General features: G+C 41.0%; 1 protein-coding gene across 1 annotated transcript in view; it reads right to left on the bottom strand.

Annotated features, from left to right (window-relative positions):
* The window catches only part of plekha7b (pleckstrin homology domain containing, family A member 7b), a 66551-nt gene that overhangs the window by 43199 nt on the left and 1471 nt on the right, over window positions 1-21881 (bottom strand). The gene's annotated exons all lie outside the window — the stretch shown is intronic.

The following is a 21881-nucleotide window of genomic DNA, read 5'->3' as shown; positions in this document are numbered from 1 at the left end:
CATATAAGATGGTCCCTCACACCCTCTACTCACACATTGTTCTCATCAACAACTATACTAAACAGTGTATAATAGCTGCAATGAGTCATCCTGGATGCAGACTGACCAGGCAGAATGATTGATTTCCTCCCAGGTCAGACAGTCACCACACACTTTCAACCAAAACACAGAGCAGCACAGCATTCAAGTGAAGCAGATATCACATTGCCACTGCCTGACACCTGATTCTGTTGTCAGCTGGTGCAGAAGATGATGTACAAAAGTATATTAAAAAAAAGAAAATTACTTTCAGAAGGAATGATTTTACACAAAAGTTCAAGAGGAATAAAATACAACACAATAGAAACATTTTTACAGGAATATACTAGGCTATTTCAAATTGAGAAAAACCTGCTTGTAGAAAACAACTGCTGAAAAGATTTCTCATGTTATCAATTTTATCAAGGTAATCGGTTAATTTAGCAAAACATAAAAGTCTAGCCCATTGTCAAAATTTGGAGAGCTGATGAGAAAAAAGGGAAGACAGAAAAAACAGGCTCAACATCATAATTTCCTTTTACTGCACGTGTCATTGATTTTCATTCACTTCACTCTCAGGACTGTCACAGCATCCTTCCTATGATACAACTGAGTCTCCCTTCCTAATGGAGCTGCATGTGTGCACCCATGTGAACTGCCTACACATCCTGCAGTTTATCGCTTAACAGAGAATTTACACTGAGGCAGCTTGTTCTGAATGCTGTATTAATTCTGCAGCACAGCCTGAGAATAAAACACTTAATCACTACAAGTGGACATATAAAAAGTTAAAAAAAAAAAGCAAAGAAACTTGACGTCAGCTTTTCTTTTCTGGTGTTAAAGACAATCTGAACCAATCATGGGGGGGGGCCAAAAAAAGCAGATCAAGATAAAGGCCTTCACTTCATCAGAGGTCTAAGCTCTGTGCAGCATAACGGCTGAGGTCTGATCCCTAGACTGAGCATCCATACCTAAAATAACATGTGTATCAACAGATATAACACATGAGGAGTGTTTTAAGTATTTAGAAGAAACAAACACAGTCCTACCTGCAGATACTCAATGCATGTCCCACACAGCAGCAGTTCTCATTAGCTAAACTGACTCCAAGCATTTTCATTTGTCTTCAAAACTCAGAGGAGCTGCCTGCTCGCAGAGGTTTCACTGAACCAAATGAATGATCTGCAGCAGGGCTATATCAGCATCTGCTAAAATAAGACAATCTGTCGTACCACACACACAAATTGCATATGTTTGCGGTCAGATTATCCGTCTGATCTCTGATCCTCATAATCCTAAAACATCGGAAATAAATCAAACATCACAAAAAAAGTCTAATTGAAACAGACGGTTGTGGCTCAGAATAGCAGAGAATCATAAACTCTGGTTCAACTTTTGCTGTTAATTTTAAACAGAAATCAAATGAGTGACTTCTGCAATCACTAATGACTAATATACCACAGCTCTGGTACTGTGCTTGCTAAGCAGGCATGTACATCCGGTTGGGGGGGCAGCTCAAAAGCTGGGTGACAAGGTGGGTAGAGAAGCAAGTGAGACAGTTTTGATGGCAGTATATTTGTGGGTGTAGATTCTAAAATGTTGCTAAAAGCATTGTTGGGAAATTGTCTGATGAGCTCCAGCAAACAGATGAGCATGATGGAGCAGCTACTTGTGAAAACAAAGATTACGATTAAGATGCATTTATTAGTCCCAAACACATGCACAGACACACTCATGCAGGTAGGGGAATTTAACCTCTGCTTTTGACCCATCTGGTGCAGGACACACAGAGCAGTGAGCGACCATGTACGGCGCCCGGGAAGCAGATGTTGGGGGAGTAAGGTGCCTTGCTCAGGGGCACTACACAGGGTAGGAAGAATCCTCTTGAATTTTTGGGCAGATCAATCGAGGTTTGTCTTTTTTTGTCTCTCCGTGGAGTCGAACCAGAGACAAACCAGAGACCTTTTCTGCCCATAGTCCAAGTTTCTGCCACTAGACCACCAGCTCTCACAAACGGATGTTAATACGTTTTCTCAAACATGTTGAACACAAATTGTTCTCATATATCACTTCTTTACATGCAATAGTATTATGGTTATATAATGAATTGACGTAATAAGTAATATAAGATATCGGTCATGGTAGATAATTAATAAACGGTATCTTCATGTTGTGATCCGCTTAACCATGCTCGGATGCACCATGTGCTCTTCATAAGCGAAATGGGACAGGTGTGGTTGCTTTTCCTCGTATCTTCAGGGATTACATTATCTGAACCAGGCTAATCCCTGTTTTCCGAAAGCCATTTCATGGAAGCTGTGTCACTTGCCAGTGCTTTTGTCCAAAAACACAGGAGCAGGTCAACAGCCACTGGATCCTCAAACAATCAGTTTCAGTCCAAAGCCCTTACACAATCATGTCAGAGGCATCAATGACATCCCACTGCTAAACATCCCTTATCCTATAACCCCCCCCAAAACACACACATACACAGACACACACACACACACACACACTGCTATCAGCAAGATGACTGTGTAGTAATGTATCAAATTAGCCAGGGGGCTAAAAAATCTACCATAAAGAATAATGATCTTATGGATTTTGTTTGGTGGCAAATGATGCTGTCATCATATTTGGATATAAATATGGAAGCTACTGTCTGAGACACATCTGATTAGTCTGATAGATTTTGCTGCAGAGAATCTTGGTCCTGGGGGTGTCCGAGCTTGCATAGCGCAATATGCTTTACTGCAGCAGACCCGTCTTTACAGCAGTGTTTGCCTCGGTCAGCTAAGGTAAACAAAGACATCGAGACCGGTGAATATCTTCTCCCCCACATGCAGTCCAGTCATTGCAGGACATCCGAACAGAGAGTGTATCTGTGTGTGTGTGTGTATGTGTGTGTGTGCGCGTGTGTGTGTGTGTGTACCATCTCTCTCCTGCAGTTCTCATTACAGAATCTGAGCAGACACACAGCACACAGAGTAAAAGCTGCCACTGTACACACTCCCACAGGGGAGTTACGTTTCTGTGATACACGGGGTTAAGACAACACAGCATCTCCATGACTGTACTGAACCTCCGGCACACACTCCCACAGTGGCCGGGAAAAACACTTAAAAATCCAGGAGGCACAAACTGATTTTTTACATTGTCTCGTTACATTATGTAGTTTCATTATGGCTTTGTGTCTATTCTGAATTAATGTTGTACACCAGCTATTAGTGGTTTATGTCAGTTCGTTCCCTATTATCCTCCAGTATTCCCCAACTAAGATCACATGACTGTCATTTGTATGCCTCAATACCAGTTACAGACTGGCTGGAGGCGATATGTTTTTAGGTTGTCTGTCAGAAATTACCTACGACTGTCCGTCCCCTTCTTGTGAACATGACATCTCAAAAACGCTTTGAGGGAGTTTCTGCAAATTAGGTACAAACATTCAGTTTATCTAAAGGACAAACTGATTTAATTTTGGTGGTAACATGTCAAGGTCACTGTGACCTTATTAACTATATATTTGGTCTTGTGAACACGACATCTCAGGAAAGTCTTGAGGGAATTTCTGGATATTTGGTACAAACATTTAATCAGCCTAAAAAAGGAAGTGATTAGATTCCGGTGAACAAAGGTCAAAGGTCAAGGTCGCATTGACTTAATTAGAAGTTAGTAGTCAAGGCAAAACCCCTATTTTGCCTCCTGCATGAGCTATTTTAAGAATCTCAATTCAAATAATGGTAAATTTAACATCACCCGATATGTTGTAATAATGATACAATTTGATCGTTAATGAAGATGAAACCCACTCCCATCTGTCCCTTTTGATTAATCCGGAACGCATGAACATTAACGCATGAACATCATTTTATCATGAGGGAAATGAAACAGATGGATTAAATAAATAAGTTGAGGTTCCACTCGGCTGGCAGAAGGTAACTGAATTGAACGGCTATTTTTAGCTCTCGTTTGCCGCGGGTGGGGAGACCTCGTATAGCCATAGTAGGCTTATTAAGTCAGACATCAGTAGAAGACAGTCGGACACATCTGGTGCACAGCCTGAAAACTCTCCACTGGCCGGCAGAATCGAGATTTCACCAGAACAGTCCCCTCCCTGGAATGTCTATCCCACTCACAGAGGCTGATCTAAATCTCAACCTGGGAGAATCTAAAAGGTCACTCTCTCAATACACAGAGAATGTACTCCCCTTTTCAAATACCTCAACCTTCTGTTAGATATCATTATGTCTCTTCTTAGAAGTATTAGCCCTCCCTGGAAAAGTGAAGAATGGCTGGAGTTAAGGAGAGGTCACCTCCTCTCTCTGAAACCAATTCCCGTTAATCTATGTATTCTTTCCCCTGCACCAAATTGAGGGCTTTGAATGGAGGTCCAGCCATTCAAAGCCACATGTAAAAGACATGACCTCTATTGAAGCATTAAATGGCATTCTGTGGTGCTTGGGTGCGTTTCAGCCTGTGGTCGAGGGATGAACGGAGGATGAGCTGGATTGGGAGTGACTGGTTTGTACTCAACGTTCCTGGACCTGACTTAGGGAACTGAACATCAAATCAGATGTTATCCTCCACCCTGAGTGAATCCTTACAAAGCAAAAGTCATATTATATAATCCATTAAAAACAGACCAACACACAGAATTGGTCAAACTCACAGGAAGCTCATTGATGTTGGTTAGACCCGAATTATACATGTTTCTATATCCTGCAATGACGATAATATTGATTTGAGTTGGCCCACAGAGTTATCTACTGTTCATAGGTGAATCTTTCTGTGGTTTAATGTTTATGGCCCATTGCCTCTTGGCTGAGTGCACAGCAGGTGGGCTGACCGCTGAGGGAGCACATCCACGAATGATAAATAGCCTGAGTAACCTTATCGCTGGGACTGACATCGAGACCCTGACAAAATGATAATAAGCTTTCCATCAATAGAAATTGACAGAATTAATCAAAGAACAGCTCAAAAATGGTTAACAGCTGACACACCTGGAAATGTCATCATAGTTGTGGACTTAATCACTGCATTTCCCCCAATAAATATAGGAAATGTTTAGCATACATTTCCAATTCTCTTGGATGCTGTATAATGTTGAAATCTATGCTAATATAACAATCTAAAGAGCTCAAAGCAGAGTTGCTAAGGTCAGAGATCCAAACGGCTCACATTCTCAGCAGACAGAGAACAAAGTAGTACACCAGTGCATGGAACAGTTTACTATGAGCAGATGTGACAATGTGTGGGCTTGGCCCAAACAGCAGCTGTTCTGAGAATTAAGAGACCATCTCATATAAACATGTACATTCCTTAAAAGTTATGTATCTGTGGTTCACTGAGAGGAGGGAGGACTGCAGCGAACAGCCTGTACAGTCTTAACCTATGCAGACAACCCACATTAACCATCTTTATAATAAACAGCCTGAGAGATCCCAGATCTGCTGACATTAACAAAGCAGTGACCAATGATCATGAGGCACTGCAGTGAGTCTCTCTCTCTCTCTGACTCTACCTCTCTGTCTCGGACAAATTCAATCCAGTATCTATATCGATACTACAGTGCTGATAATGAAGTAATGTATATATTGGATGTTGGGTTGATGTCATTGATTCATTGTGTATTCATGAATAAAAATAACAATGATACTATATTGAGGAATAAAGAGCTGTGGCTATTAAAATTAGTTTCAGTATCAGCAGAAATCCAAACTCAAGTATCAGATTCGGATCAGAAAAGGTGGACCGGTGCATCTCTATGCATTGATATACAAACCTAAAGACAAGGCAGCTGCCTCTTATGCCACAAAAACACAAAAACAGACACTTAAGCATGCATGTAAATTCACCGGCCCGCACATCTACTTAAAACACTTAACGACATGCACTCCGAGGCACTTTATGTCCTGCAGCTGCGGGCGAGCTCTGCCAGACACACCTCCTGTCGAGCTACGTAGCGATAGAGTCCCACATACGTGTGGAGAGATGGGCTGGGATACACACCTGAGAGTCGCCCGATACACTGGCTGCCTCCTGTGAGGGATGTGTGCGGTCGACTGTCCTGGTTGGCCCGGCATGTCTGCTGCAGGTCTGTGATTTGCTGTGCTGTGCTGTGCTCCTCTCAATGGTGCCTGTGTTGGTGTGTGTGTGTGTGTGTGTGTGTGTGTGTGTGCAAGTGTGTGTGTGTGTGTGTGTAGTCTTCTCAGCTGGTCTTGCTGCTGTTGCTGACGTCCTTCACCGAGCACTGTGGCGTTGATTCATTCAAAACATCCTCCTTCCCGCCTCTCTGGTGCCGGGCTGCTAAGGTGGAGCTAAAAATACCTGCAATCACTGAACTGTCCCGTCTCCCCTGGCGTTAGGTTCGTGATGGGAGTCATTAAAGCAACCAACCTAACCACTACTAACCACTACATCATGGCGAGGCCCCGACGCACAAAGTGAAACCACAGCTACAAAGCATTAGCCGTAACCCGTGTCCTCATATTGTCTCTCCTCTCTGTAGCGTTACCCTCGCTCTCCTCACTTCTCGTCCGCTCTCTTCTACGTATGCATTCCTCAGCACAGCTCTGCCATCGGAGCTGTTCCCTGAACTGGACGCCCTCTCTGCTCCATCCCCTCTGCAGTCATGCAGGCAATACACAGCATGTACAGCAGGCAGGGGGAGAAGGAGAATGAGGAGGAAGGAAGGAAGGAAGGAAGGGGAATACAATAGTGAGTAAGGAGAAAAAAGATGAGGGAGTGATGGGAGGAAAATGAGAGAAAGTGCACTAAAACCTAAATATGACATATTACTTTATGATAGATAATTGTATTAAATATGTGCTGATCATTGTACTATATTGTACTGCATTGCCCTATATTCTATACTCTATATGCGAGTAATTTGGTACTATTTGTATCAAGTGGACATTTTTTATCCATCACTAAATTGAAGCTGTACTTATGAGTGCAGAGATGACCTCTAAGGATATTATATTATTTTACACAGGCATAACCTGTCAGCTACATAATAAAGACAAATATATGTACTCAGTAATTTTACTATGCAGCCGGTAACTGTAAACTGTTTAAATAGGAAACACTGAGACAACAACCGGATCACTGAAGAGAATGAGGGTGAGTTGGGGAGCCGTTATGAGAAATGGAAGTGATGACTGGGCTACAACCCAGCAGCTAAGGAGACAGATGACCATGCTACAAATGCCTCCTATCAGCTAATAAAGAGAGTGGGGGGTCCAGGTGAAAAATGTTTTCTGTGGCAGCGAAGGACTCCGGAAGTCAGTTTGCAGATTAGAGGGACATCACCTGCACACGTACACACGCACACAAACACGCAGCTAATGCATCCAGCTGCTGTTGCCCTCGTCCCCCGGGTTTCATCCTCTGCTGCTCCTCGTCATCCATCTCCACTCTCCTTCCCATCTCATTAGCATACCCCAGGAGTCGCAGGCACTCGCACTGCAAGTAAAGACCTCTTCAGTGCTGCGGAGATGATTCCAGGCCGACGTGTCTCTAGGTCTAACCACCACCAATGGTCCTATAAATTGTGCATTAGCCCTGTATTGCAGTAATTCATCACACAGCGTGGAAAATCTCCAACATGAACATCATACAAATGACAGGCAAGGCCACTTTGACCTTTGGCTGCCAAAATATTCAATTGAATGTTAGATCATTATTAAAAACCCAACTAGCATTAATGGTAGAAAGTAACCAATTACTTACTCAAATACTACACGTACAAGGTATAGCTACACTTCACTTGAGCCTTTCAGTTCTGTACATTTATAATGTACCACATTATAGAGGGAAATATTTACGATTCCACCATATTGAGACCTAATAAACATTTCACTAGCAGATTTAGGTTTAGCATGTAAAATATGATTAGTTTATAAATTATAAAACTATAAAGTATGATTTAGTTTTGATTTTATTTTAAGTAACTAAATTAGTAAGAAGAACAATAGAACCAAAAATTTGGTAAAAATCTGAACAGAATATTTTGTCATTATTTAACCGGCTGCTTGTTAAACAGGAAAGTGAAATTGCTTTTCCAAGAGAAAACATTAACATGCACATTTACTCATGTGGCAGATGTAAGTAAAATGTTTTTGAAGAGAGAGAGAGATGCCCCCTCTCTGGTAACAAAAGTTGCTCATTCCACAATAAGGAACCGTATGAACTACCAAACGTTTGTGCTGTGATTGTGTTGTGTGCAAGGATAGTGATGCCAGAACACGTACAATTGATTTAAAGTAGAAAGGCGATAATTACAGAAGTTGCTGTAAAGGCAGCATGAGGGAGTTATCCTCTCAATCGTAAATGTTGCTATCTTGTTACTTACCAGATGTGAAAGATCCGTTCAAAAGTCTCCTATGTCCAAACCTCTCCTTATTCTGAATACGACCAATAAGGAGTGTTCCTCTCTGTTCTCCAAACGTATATTAACTGAGCCTGTTTCTACTGAGTGCACAGTGGGAGGTGTGCATTAGACAGAGCAGAAAGAGTATCAGATAGGAGAAGATCTGCTGTTTCAGCCTTCTCCCTCTACCCTCCATCACTCAGTTACACTCCCAGCACTTACAGTACACAGCTCTCCTTCTCTTCTCCAGGGAGGAATCAAACAATATCTCTACATCGTTTTTTGTCCCTGCAGAGAATTTAGACAGTGGAAAGAAAATAGCACCTTAACATGTTGAGAAACTGTGAAGCCACCCCTCTTTGTGGTGACCACAGACGAGCCGAGAGATGTGTTCACACAGTCGACACAAAGTGCTGACATTGGAGTGTGACTGCAACCAGAGCCCTCAGTCCCTACCCCAAGTTATCACATCACGTCCCAGTCAGCCGGAGGAGAGGGGATGGAGGACGGAGAGCAGACTGTAGCTGGGAGGCAGACGCAGGCTGCTGCAGTGCCCGCTCAATAATCCACAGACAGACATATAGATAAGAGCAGAGGGCCGGATGACAGTGGTTCAGCTTGATGTGTAGACGGCCAGGTCAGCATTCATACCTCACTCTATGGCTTTCTTCAACTGTTGTCATCCTGGTTGTTGTTTACCGAACTCATGTGGTGGGGTTAAAAGCTTGACAACCACAGAATGTCATGCACTACCTGTCTTGTTAAAAAAATATATTTATTAAATATAGAAGCAAATGTGATACTGCATTAAAAAGACAAAGACTCAACAGCAGTATCTAGTGGCTACATTAGGAACAGCACTTGACAATGCACACATTCCACCACGACTCAATTATTCACCGACAGGGGCGGACTTCATCATGAGAAAAACACCACAGTATAAAATACACTGTCAAAATCTCCACTAAATCTTTGCTGCAGTATCTGATCTTTATCTCACTAAGTAAATTAGGGTTAGAGGTGACGACTGCTCACGGGGATCTTAAGGCATCACACAGATTTAGAATAGTGAAAATGAGATTAAATCAGATCATGAATAAAAAAAAATTACCCTTGCTTCTCTGCACTAAAGCAAATGAAATTGGTTTGCTTCATGAGAACTCACACAGCTGTTTGGTCAATGTGGTCAATAAATGCTGCAGTGAGTGGAATTGGCCTAACCTCGGAGATCTGCTCTCGCCAGCAGCAGACAGATGGTCCTTTTCATTTGTCTTTTCACACTCAATATTCTATTAAACAAAAACAGCAATATTTAATGAAGTAATCCACAGTGAGACATTATTTCAGGGCTTGTTCACAAAATCTGCTGTTGCGTTATTCAGACAAGCAATATATATGGAGACTAAACCACAAAGCATTATTGTTATTGCAACAAATCTTGTGATTATTCCCTAATTGTAAGATTAAGAAGACAAATCTGTATCGTGATTCAAGGTGCTAAGTTGTAAAATATCTGTGCTTGGAGAGACTTATTTCTCTTTTTCTTTACAATCGGGACATGAATTTATTTCTGTACTCACAGGACCGTGGAGTGCAGTAGCGTTCAAGGTCATCTTGTACTTAAAAGTTGTTTTCTCCGATTTGTCACCCCCCCCCCCTCCCCCTATTTCCTGTCTTAACCTGATTTCTCACAATAGCCCAGTTTATTGTGTGCATACATTAGCACAGCTACTGAATGAATGCACTGCAGTGACTAATATAATCATATTATAATTGTGGATTTTTTTGGGCCACACAATGGAAACAAGACAATGAAATATCACCTCATAGAAAACTGAAGTCAAGGAAAAACATTTTTAGATGCGTTTCTGAAAACTAGATGCATGTTAGTCCAATAAACTTTCTCAATAGCTTCATTAACAACGACTAGAATAATATTAAATGCACAATAGAGCTGAGAACACTGCAGAGCTTTATCTCTCTTGACCTTAAACATAGTCATTTGATCCTGATCACAGACAATATGGATTATTAAAGCAACTTTACAGTTTTCATACAATAACACTTAAACATGCAGCATGTATGTAAGAGTATCCAGTGGAAGTTTCATGGTAGAACTAAAATGGCACTAATAGGGTGCTTACCGCCGCCAAGGCTCAACAGTCTCCTTAAATTCAATCAAGCTGCACCAAATTACACACATCCATATATATATATATATATATATATATATATATATATATATATATATATGAGTCCTGTAAATATGCCTGATTATAATCTGATAGTAATCCATTAATTACCCCCTGGGAAATCTGTGAAAATGTCAAGAAACACAACGTTGCAAAAGTCCTAGATTTGCCCCTTTGTCCGCATCTATGATGGTTTTAATGGGTTTTTCCTTGGCCCATGTTCATTCCTTCTACCAAGTTTTAAGAAAATGAGTTCAGTACTTTTTAAGTAATCCTCCTGATAGACAAGCAGCAATGGAGGTAATAAGTCTGTAACATACTTTTCATGCAGTACCCAACCAAAGTGTTTTTTTATCTAAATGGAAATTTCCTGTGCTTGCAGAAAAAGCAACACAGCACGATATCCTGCATTAGATTTCCCACTGATGAAATGAGTTTCTCACGTTTAAATTATCTTCATATTTCTCATCACCTTTACAGCAATCACTGCAATCTATTGAGCAAAATAGAGAAGGGTGGTTCTGTGAAACTGCTGGATCTTAGATATGCTCACCAGAAAGACTTTCTCCTTCCCATACAACATCAATCTTCCACCTTTGTGGCTTTAAACTAATAAATTGTTCTCTCCCTGTCTCCGTGTGGTGAGAGGAGAACAGTGTGGGACCTGCTCCTCTCTGCAGTGGCTCCAGTCGCACTCAGGCTCTGACAGAATGCGGCAGAAAAAAACTGTCATCTGAATTCAATCAGAGGGAGGGAATACGAAGTCGATCTCTCCTCCAGAGACGCAGTGAAAAATGACTTGGATGCAGAGCTTCTATCTTTAACATGAAAAGTTTTGAACGATAAAAGTTTTCTTTTAAAATGTTAGGATTATCTCTTTGTTTCAAGCCAGCTACATTGACTGTACATTATTACAGTACATCTGGTGTATTAAAGCCTCTATTTCACACAAAGCAGCAGCTTAAATGTTACTGTGTAATACCATTAAACCAGTGTTACCTTGTCTCAATCGGCTTCTCCTCCTCCTCCAAACTGGAGGGCTCCAGCTCAGACACCAGCTCTGTTTCATGATCAGCTGAGTCAGACCCCTGACCGAGGGGCAGGCAGCTGCAGCAGCAGGTCCCCATCCCAGCCCGGGCATCTCATCTGCTCTGTTCCTGCTCTGACTCCTGCTCCAGCTCCAGCTCTGACTGGACAACCAGCTCAAAGCTGTCTGGACAGTGACTGACTCGTTCTAGAGAATGTATATCATCGTACAGAGCACACCTCAGGTCTGCAGCTCTTTATGTATTCATTCATTGCAGGTTAAATATTGCAAGTCCATCTGAGTCCTGATGGAAAGCTTCCTTTCAGCACAACTGCCCACTGTACAGCTCTCTCAATCTGCTCTTTGTTTCCATCATTTTTATTCAGTCCACTTTAACCTCTGTCTATTTGTAGGCCGCCGACAGGAGCAAACAGTCTGTATTGTCTAACTGTCACAGGCCTCGTGATAAGTTACCGCGAACGTGCTATTGACAACACAGCTCTGTTTATAAATCGTTTTGGCCTCAAGTGAAGGGACAGGCCCTCTCACCAGCGGGCAGACAAGACAGATGCACAGACATAATAGCCGTACACGCTTTAAACATGATACAAGGACCTACTGATAATGACAAATGGTCAACATAAATCACCCTACAGGACTCGCTACCTCACCAACATCCCATTTAAAATTGCATAGCCATGAATCCTTATTCCAGATTCAGTATTAACGCATCCGCTGTTAAAGATGCTGTAAGCATGTGCGCTGCTGCCATCTTCACGGGATTAATGGTTCATGCTTCAAGGCAAGGTTGTGTCTATATGGGTCTGTTGTAGGAGACTGAAGTGTTAATAATGTTACATATATAGTTTGTGTGTGTGTGTGTGTGGGGGGGGGGGGGGGGGGGGGGGGGCAGAAAGCGAGAGAACCAATCCCGCTCTCTCATTGCTCCATCATCACCTTATTTATATTTCATATTTTATTTTATTACTATGTATTCCATCTATTATTATTTTTATGATGGCGCAAAAGAGCACATCTCCTGACCTTGAAATCCATTCAGCCTGATCATTCACCACTTTCATTGCCTGCACTGCAACATGGTGCAATGGTGGGAAGAGAATTGCATCAAGCAGCAGGTTGTGTTTGTCAAACAGCAGGAATTGTACGCTGCAGTAAAAATGGCTTAAGAGCACATATGTTTACAGCTCATCTCTTGTGATTCAACTTCAGCGTCGTTCTTACGTGGCAAAAAAAGTAGAATGGCCTCGACCACAGTATAATGTTCATAATAACAATCCTCCTTCTGAATACAATCATCAGCCAGCAGGTGCTTTTCAGCATAGAGACAGGAAGTCTGTCTAACTTAAGCCCTCGACACGGTACAGGAGTTTGGTGTTTTCTATTCGCCTGTCATCTTTCGCAAAGAAAAAACAGGAGTAATCGGATCCATCCACACTCTGCCTGTCAAGAATGACACAACCATTTTGAAGAATCTATTTTCAGCTGAAGGTCACTGTCTCAACAAAATGCTTGAGGGAAGCTAGAAAAGAGAGGGACTGAACTGTACACATAGTAAAGTAAAGTGATTTGGATAACAGATGCATACCATGACCAGACGCCATGTGGGTATAAAACAACGGGAAAAAGGAAAACTGATTGATGAATATAATAATACCAGGGGATCTGGACTTAATTAATAATAAAGGCCCACTTTGGTGCAACACGTGCAAATTACATCCAAATCAGATGTCATCCAAATATATCTGTGTGTAACATAATAGCATTCCTTGTACCAACCATTAATGAGTAAGAAAATGTCACCAAATGACAAAATGCATCTAAGTGGAGCCGCAGTGGAAGATCTTGAGACCGGGTCCATTTAGCAGGGAAATTACTTCTTCTTTGAGTTGAAAACTGAAATATTTTTAACATATGATTAATATGTAAATTTGCTTCATTGGGCTTAATGAAATCATAAAGCTTGTTTGCTAATTTGAATGTCGACATGCTTAAGCTGATTATCAGCCACCTCTGCTGTAAACGGAAACCTGTCAAAAAAAAATCAATCAATCAATGACAGAGGCATTACGCAAATTCTACAGGCAAAGAGCCGATTCAGTAAAAACCGGATGAGTCCATTTAGAAAGTCCCTGATATAAATATTTGCTATATTAACTCTGCAGATAATAGCTGTGGTTTCCTCTACGCCTTAAGTCAATGTCTGTTGATGTAAAAGTGTCAGTGCATCCTACAGTACAGTCAGTTACTGTTCAATTCATCCATCCATCCATACCACATTTCCAATGCGGGTCATGGGGTGACTGGAGCTAATCCCCACTGACATTACACTATAGAACAGCCAGCGAAACACAGGGGTGACACACAGAGACAAACAACCCTTCGACATTCACACCTATGGACAAGAGGTGGAGAAAACCCATACAGACACTAGGAGAGCATGGAAACGCTCCCATTTCACCACTGTGTCGGCCCCTCTCCAATAAAGAGGGACACAATCTATATAAAGTGAGACTGTAAGAGTCTGAAGACACAGCTTTAGGGAACATGGTAACCACAGTACCCCAGGGGACCCTGTGAGGGTAAATCCTTTGTAGGGCAAATGCAACACAGTCTGCAATGTGCCCAAGTCATTTCTCACAGTAAGCCGAAAACTTGGAAAGTGTGAGAAAGTGTGGAATGATTTGGAAAATGTAGAAACTGCGTCTGAGTCTCTGACACCTGCACTGTATAAATATGTAATTAGTATTCACTCCCTGGAGCACAAGTACAGTAGGAAAGCTGTTGGTGTTCTGGGATCTGATTAAATCAAACATCTGTGACAGGAAGTTCTACTTGGACGAGCCTTATGACATACAAACTTTCATCTTTGCCTGCTTGTCTGTAACATCCAAACACTCTTTACACACGATCACTCTCTCAGTAAACACAACAGATCGAAACATATCCGTTTCTCTAACAGCATCGACAGAGGATTGTCCTTCTTATGTGGACTCTCAGTGAAGAGTGAAGTAAGGCTGTTTTTTAAGTCTTTCTTCATTCCCATGGCACTCGACAAAGATTACCAAGCAACGTTCCTTTACCCGCAAAGTACCTAGTGCAAACATGAGGCTACTCAGCAAATCTAAGAGCAGTCAGTGGCATCTACTACCTCAGTGGAAATCTAAAGTTTGAGGTCATAGTCTCAGTCTTACTCTGAGCATTGACAACTTTTTTAAGTAAAGAATGACTTAGTTATATCACAGGTGAGTTTCTGCTGCTTCTTGGAAGGATTGAAAAAAAAGAAGAAGAAACGACTGAATGCACCGTCTTCCTGCCTGAGCCCAAAGCTGGACCAGTTGGGAAAACACTTGACAAGTGTTGTCTGTCAAACCAAAGTCATATCCTAAATCCATTGTAGTCAAGTGAAGTGGCCCTGAACAAAGAAACACAAGGAAGTTTTACCTCACTTTCAAAGTTTGAGTCAAGGTCCAGTGTGAAACTTGGGAGTCGGAGTTTGCCTTTCACTGATGAAGAATGCAGCAAGAGATTGTCTGAGTAAGACACGTTCACAGTCAAGAGGTGGTGCTCGGGTAGAGTGTGCAGGAGAATGCTGCTGCTGAAATCTGGTCTTTTTGTTTACAACCTCTTGGAACCTCTCTTTCATCCTGAGATATTTATATTCTTCCAGTTTGTGTGTAATGACTCCAGCACGCCCAATCGCTCTCAGTGACTTTTCCTTTCATTTTCCAGCTGTATCCTCACATGGACTCAATCTGAAGTGGTGTCTGGACTTCAGTTCATATCTGAAGAGCAGCTTTTAGAGGGTAGTTTTACTTCACATTCAAACTAAAGGTCAGCGTCCAGTGTCAAGGGTAGAATATTGAAACTCAGAAGGGAGGCAGAAATTGCTTTTGAAACATTTTTTTTTTACGGACATTCAATTATTTTCCTTGACAGAGCACAAAGATCACCAACACGTCTGTGCTTGAGTTGGCAATATGGTTAGGACCTTCGGGCTAGTTTCTGTCCGCTCTTTTTCGCAATGATGTTTTTAATTCTGCAATAATGTATGGATTTTCTGTTTGTAGAAAAAGAACCTTCATTAAGTCAACCTTGAGATAAGGGCCTGTACGGATTCTAGGCTCATTTTTTATCTATTAAAATGCCCTGCTTCAACGCTCCCAAAACATCCCATGGCTAATTAATCCACACTGTCCACAACAAATATAGTCAGCTAGTTAAAAAGATGCAAGCACAACCTAAAAGTTTAAGCAGCACAGGGACCGGACGAACACCCCAAAGACCATTAAAGATCTAACAACGAAATATCGATGGGCTCATCACATTTCCTGAGAGTTGACACAGAAACAGGGGAAGCCATTTTTGTGAGTGTTAGGGTGGATATCAAACACTTGTTCCTGGACTGTCCCACAGCTATTGTGAGTCCACTCAAAAATGTGAACTGTGTCCTCAACAGGACGCCATTGTACCTCAGTGGGGACATTTTTTCCCTCAGGGAGCTATAGAATTGCACATTTCCTGAGTGCCAAGAATGTGCTGGAGAGTAAACCTAATTGAACTGGATTCCTTTTGTGAGAAAGTTACTTCTTACATATACAACTTCTTAATAATAATCATATTCATATTTAGCTAACAGACTGATGTATTTGACTTATATATCAGAGCACATTAAGGTTTATAACAGTTGAAGTCTACCACTTTAAGATGAAAAAGAAGCTTATCTTAGTTGTGTTATACTTTAATTTATAATTAGTTACACACATCTTGTTGTTACACGTGTAAATGTTCATGTTTGTTTGTTGCTTTCTAATAGCTTGATCAATTAACCTGTGGACCTCAACACACAGACCAGCCACACAGAACAGTGTCATCTGCAGCATATTATCTTCTGGGATTGAAAGTGCAATGACTGTGGAAGATTATTTCCAAATTGGGTCACTTCCTTGGAGCTTTGCAAGAAGTATGATAGTCAGACACACTCCATCTCAATCTGCTGCCACAGATGAGAACAGGCCTCGCCCCTCAGCTCTGACAATCCCCTCCTCCAATCTTCACAGTTCACTCACTCTATTGATTTGTTACTGCAAGTTTATCAAAAGTACAGTTACTCAAATGCATACAAATATTTTATCAGGAATAAATCTTAATTAGTGTGAGTTGAGAAACTGAAAAGGGTTTTAACCCGCTACACTCACTTTGCTTGTAAAGCAAACACTGATCAGATAGTGCAGGGTGGCTAAAAGGACGATGTGTAAATAAATACGGGGTCTGAACAATCCCTCCTTTGTATCCAACTGAATTCCACCATCAACATAAAACCAAATCTACCGCCTGTTGACACGGAAGCACCATGTCGCCTTCCTGCTAGAGTTTGTGTCTCGGTTTTTCCTGGACAATAGAGAGGTCAGAAGAAAAAGGGGGTTTGGGCGACACTGGTTTATATGAAAGAACCTACATGCTTCATGCTAAAAGTCAGTTGATCACTTCAAGTCAGTGGTTTAGTTCAAAACTAAAAAGACCAAAACTAACTAACTAACTAAAAAGTTACGTCGGAAATATGGCCAAAGTCCAAGTTGTCCTTTCCCTTTACAATTTTTTAAATATCACATTGGCCAGAAGCCATCTTTCATGTATTCAATCTGGCACCTAAACTGTAAATATATTCCTGTTTTAAACCTTTAATCAAAACCAACTCATGTTTTAAAACCAAAGTTTGAATACATTAACCTGGTCCGTGTCACTCTTACAGCTTGACACAAGCGGCACTTCCTATAATTACCTCATAGACACAAGGGACACATATAGAAACACCATTATCATCATGACATCATCACTGAGCCCAGTAAATCAAATAAACCACCACAGATAAAATCACCCACAATGGGAAAATGACATTAAATGTTCCTCACTGAGTTCCAATGAATAGTTCATGCACGTAACATGTTTTACATCAATAAGCCCTTTCTCTCCTGAACCCTGAACACCGACCAACTTCTCTGTTGCACTGCTTCAAGAATTAAACAAAGATCCATCAGTTTATCTATCAGCAATCTAATAAAATTTTATAAACAACTTAGGTTTTTAGTATTACTGCTATTTCTGTGCATCATACTTTGACCTGCCTGACATGGACAACAACATAATAGTGTGACTATGTTAGATATTTTTCTCAATATTGATATGTCACAATAACATAGTCAAGAGCCTCATACAAACTCATGTTTATGTTCATTTTTGGTTGAAATTGTATGATTCATCTTTGTTTCAGAGACATTTAATTTGAACCTAGTTGTCACCGTATTTTTCAAGATTCAATTACATCACAAACTAGAGCACATAACTCTGTTGATGTTATCTTGCCATTTTTAAAGAAAGCGAAAGGAAATTCTCGGATCCAATGCAAAACTATATGGAATGTTTCTCTGCACATGCCTCCCCACTCCATAAATTCTATGTAAATCTGTTGTAGTTTTAGAGGTATCATTCTGACACACACAGAAACCTCAATGAAAACAGGTAATGCAAATAGTGACCCAGATTTCACCCATTCTGGCGAACACACCAAAAGAAGGCGGAAAGTTGTCAACTGTGCTCAAGATAAACCTCCTGAAACACGAGAATAGTGTTGGTTTGTTCCTGTTCCCTGTTTGACTCCGAGAAGCCCTCAGCAACGGAGAGTCACGCAGAGAGTGGGAGCAAAACAGGATCCTTCTACCATCCAACTGGGCAACAAGTAGACGCCTGATTTAACCGCCCTGACATTTAGGCCACCATATATCACACAACTTCACTGTTGCATTGTTCTGGCTTCTTTGAGAGAGACAGTGATTGAACAAGGGACACACAAAGGCCACCTTTATGCTAAACACAATATAAGTGTCAGCAGCAACAAATGTATTAGTCGAAACCACTTTGTGTTTGTTTGTTTTCCAGCACACAGATTTTGATGCCAGCATGTCTTTCCAAGTGACTATCGACATCCATTTGTTGGATTAAGTGCGACCTCTATTTATGATTTGTAATTTTTAAATCCCTGACAAGATGGATTTTTTAAATAACTATTACGGACTATTTGATTTGATCGCTCATACTTATTTCTGTGTAGCAGGCACTGCCAGGGACTATCAACAGCAGAGAAACGGCAGCTCTGGGGATTTAAACCCTCCCCATACAGGCCTTCTGTCTGGAACCAATGGGGCAAACTAAAAGGGCTATGACAGGACTATGGCTAGTGGAAGTGTGCAAAATGTTAAACAAGCTACTGAAGGAGGAGTCACTAATTCAAAAAGATTCCAGCTCCAAAGAGGAATTCAAGTCTCCACTTCGTTTTACTGCAGCGTTCTGGAAATCACTGTCAGCCGGACTTATCCAGTTGATTTCAGCATGATTTTATGGAAGCTGCCATGGCCTGGTTTCTCTCACAGTAACCGTCTGATACACAGTGATAGCGACAGACCAGAAACCACACAAATACCCACAGTTTAAACCCAATACAACACAAAGCAGATGGAAATGAAAGCTGGAGTTGGGAGTTTCTCCAATCCCACGGTTTAAGACCGGCAGATCTCTGCCTTATCCACTTGAGAGCGTTTATTTCTTTTAATGATCTTCAAAGAGTGATTCATGCTTTTGTCACGTCTCATCTGGATTATTGTAATGAAGCGTTGACAGTGTTTACATCCCATAAACACAACTTGATTGCACAACTTCAGGATGTGCAAAACACTGCAGCTTGACTTTTAACAAACACACAAAAAAGCATGCGCATATCTCCTCTATCAGAGCCCAGCAATGACCTTTTTAGGAATGTGAATTTTACTAAAGAGGTTACAGTAAAATAGAGTTATAGTAATAATACCACACACACATTAAGACACTCAGCAGTGTACATTATACCATATGCTTACTTTTATATTCTTCGTTTAGTATTGAAATTAATTATTCTTATTATATACATTCCAGCTATTACTGCTCTGTTAATTGTCTTTTCATTTGCCACTGATTTGTGAAGCACTTTTTAAATCTTTCTATATGCGCTCTATAAATTCATTATTGATCATCCCTCTGACATTCAATAATGATTGTCATAGAGGTTTTATAAATCTGACAAAAACGATGGAAAGGCATATTTCTGTCTCTGTGTGTACACATTTGCTTTGCACACATTTCTCTCTCTCTTTGAATCGTACGGTGCAGTGGTAACACTTATTCTTCTGAGTGCTTTCTTTGGCAATCGGCCGGGCTGCACAGCCTGAAGGGTTTCTACGCTGCAGTAGACTTGGATGAACTCCTCACTGGTCGGTCAAGCCATTCTGAGTTGAGCACATTTGGGGAAAGAATAGATTGTTTCAAATCGATAGTCGGAAATTCGAACGTTCAGAACATTAACTTTAATAAAAGAAGATTTAAGAAGATTCATCTCACTTTGATTTCGGGTTTTGCAGAGTACCTGCTCTTCCTCTCTCATCTCCATCCCTTTCTGTCTTTCTCTTTTTCTCAGTCTCCTCATCTTGGCCCCATTTCTTACTCACATCGATGAAAGACATTGAACCACAAGTAGTCAGCAAGAAAAATCCTCAAGTTAACTGCATCCCCCTTTGGTGGTATCAACTACATCTATCCAGTTTGCTGACCTAGTCAAAGAACCACTGTGTCGAGCAAAGACACAAAGTCATTGACATTAGTGATCAGATGAGAAAGTCGGTCTTCTTTGCGTTGTACCAAATCTTTGCTGCACCACAGTAGAGCTCGTTTTGGCAATTACTTTTATTATTCAATGTGAGAAAACCACTGAGGTCCGGACCTTGGCTGACCTCAGTGGCTACAGCCATGACTGTGAGGCACATAAAGGGAAAAGACATTCTTTGTACATGACTTTTAACTTGTCTGGTGGGACAAGTACATTTGTTTTACACTTGCCCTATAAAGAAATCCACTTGTCCCGTATAAAGAGACTAAACCTAATGTTGAGCCCTGGCCTACTTCAGCCTCCCTTCTCTGGCTGCCGATCCTTTTAGATTGGATTTTAAATTTTGCTCTTGACTTTTAAGGCCCTGCGTGGCACTGAGTTACTGAGGGTCTAAATCACTCCTCACAGCTCGTAGCTGGACATCTTCACACAAGACCCTGATAGTCATATCCCCATGAAGGTTGGTGACAGGGCTTTAACTATTAGGGCGTCAACCCTCTGGAATATTTTACATGAGGAACCTCAACGACAATATTCACTGTCTGGTTTTAAAACATTGTTTGATACTTATTTTTTACAGTCTGGCTTCTGTTTAATTATGTTATCTGTAAGTTACTTTATGTGGCATTTATGTGTTCTCTTTATTCATTATTTTACAATTACCTTTACTGTTTTCTGTGCTATTTCACTACATCCACTGAGGAGTGTCTTTGCTGGTTTGTCAGCAGGATTATTACTCAAATACTACAAAAGGGATTTCCACCAAACTGCGGATTAAGGGGTGGATCCGGAATGTTTTTCATTTATATTTCTACTTTAAGAACCAGATAATCCCGTGTAGGATTGTTTTCTGCCTCTGCGGAGTTATGTTGTGTGTGATTTAGTGATGAAAGTGTTTCATTATTTTCTCCTTTTTCACTGCTATTTGTCTGTTTGATAGATATAGATAGATAGATAGATCTATTTGTCTGTTTGTTTGTTTTTTAGCAGGAGCACCTAAAACTTAACCCATTGTATTGAAACTTGCTGGATGGAAGCCCATTCCCTTTTGCAGTTGTTTTGATTATGGGGCAGATCGAGGGATTATTTGTCACTTTGTTTGACCTTGCAGACATTTTTATGCATTTCTCCAGAGATAATGCAAAGATCTATATGTGAAAAATCAGGCAGGTGTAGATTGTTGATATCTATGAACAGTGTGTGGATTGCAATAACAATCTGGATGTAGCTGATCTCAACATATGTATATGCAATATGGTGATAAAGTCCTCAGGGTGTCCTTCTAATTGTTCCTATTGTTATTATCATTAAGTATTATTGTGAGACAAACGTGGAAATCTAACCAACTAAAAAAGACTTCACAGTGTGGCGTGTGACTTTGGGAATTCTTGTCCCCTCCGCCTCAATAATGCAATCATGCCATACATCTCTGTCACCACATGGTCCCACCCCTCTCCTGCAACCTTTGCAGTCTCTCTCTCACTGCCACGCACACTCACACATCAGGGCTATGCACCTATCTAATGGAGAGAGTAGAGGTCCTGCATGGAGGATGTGAGG

Source organism: Platichthys flesus, chromosome 1 (genome assembly GCF_949316205.1).
Source record: "Platichthys flesus chromosome 1, fPlaFle2.1, whole genome shotgun sequence".
Lineage (NCBI taxonomy): Eukaryota > Metazoa > Chordata > Actinopteri > Pleuronectiformes > Pleuronectidae > Platichthys > Platichthys flesus.
Note: the sequence above shows the minus strand (reverse complement) of the source record. Positions and strands in the feature narration are given on the sequence as shown.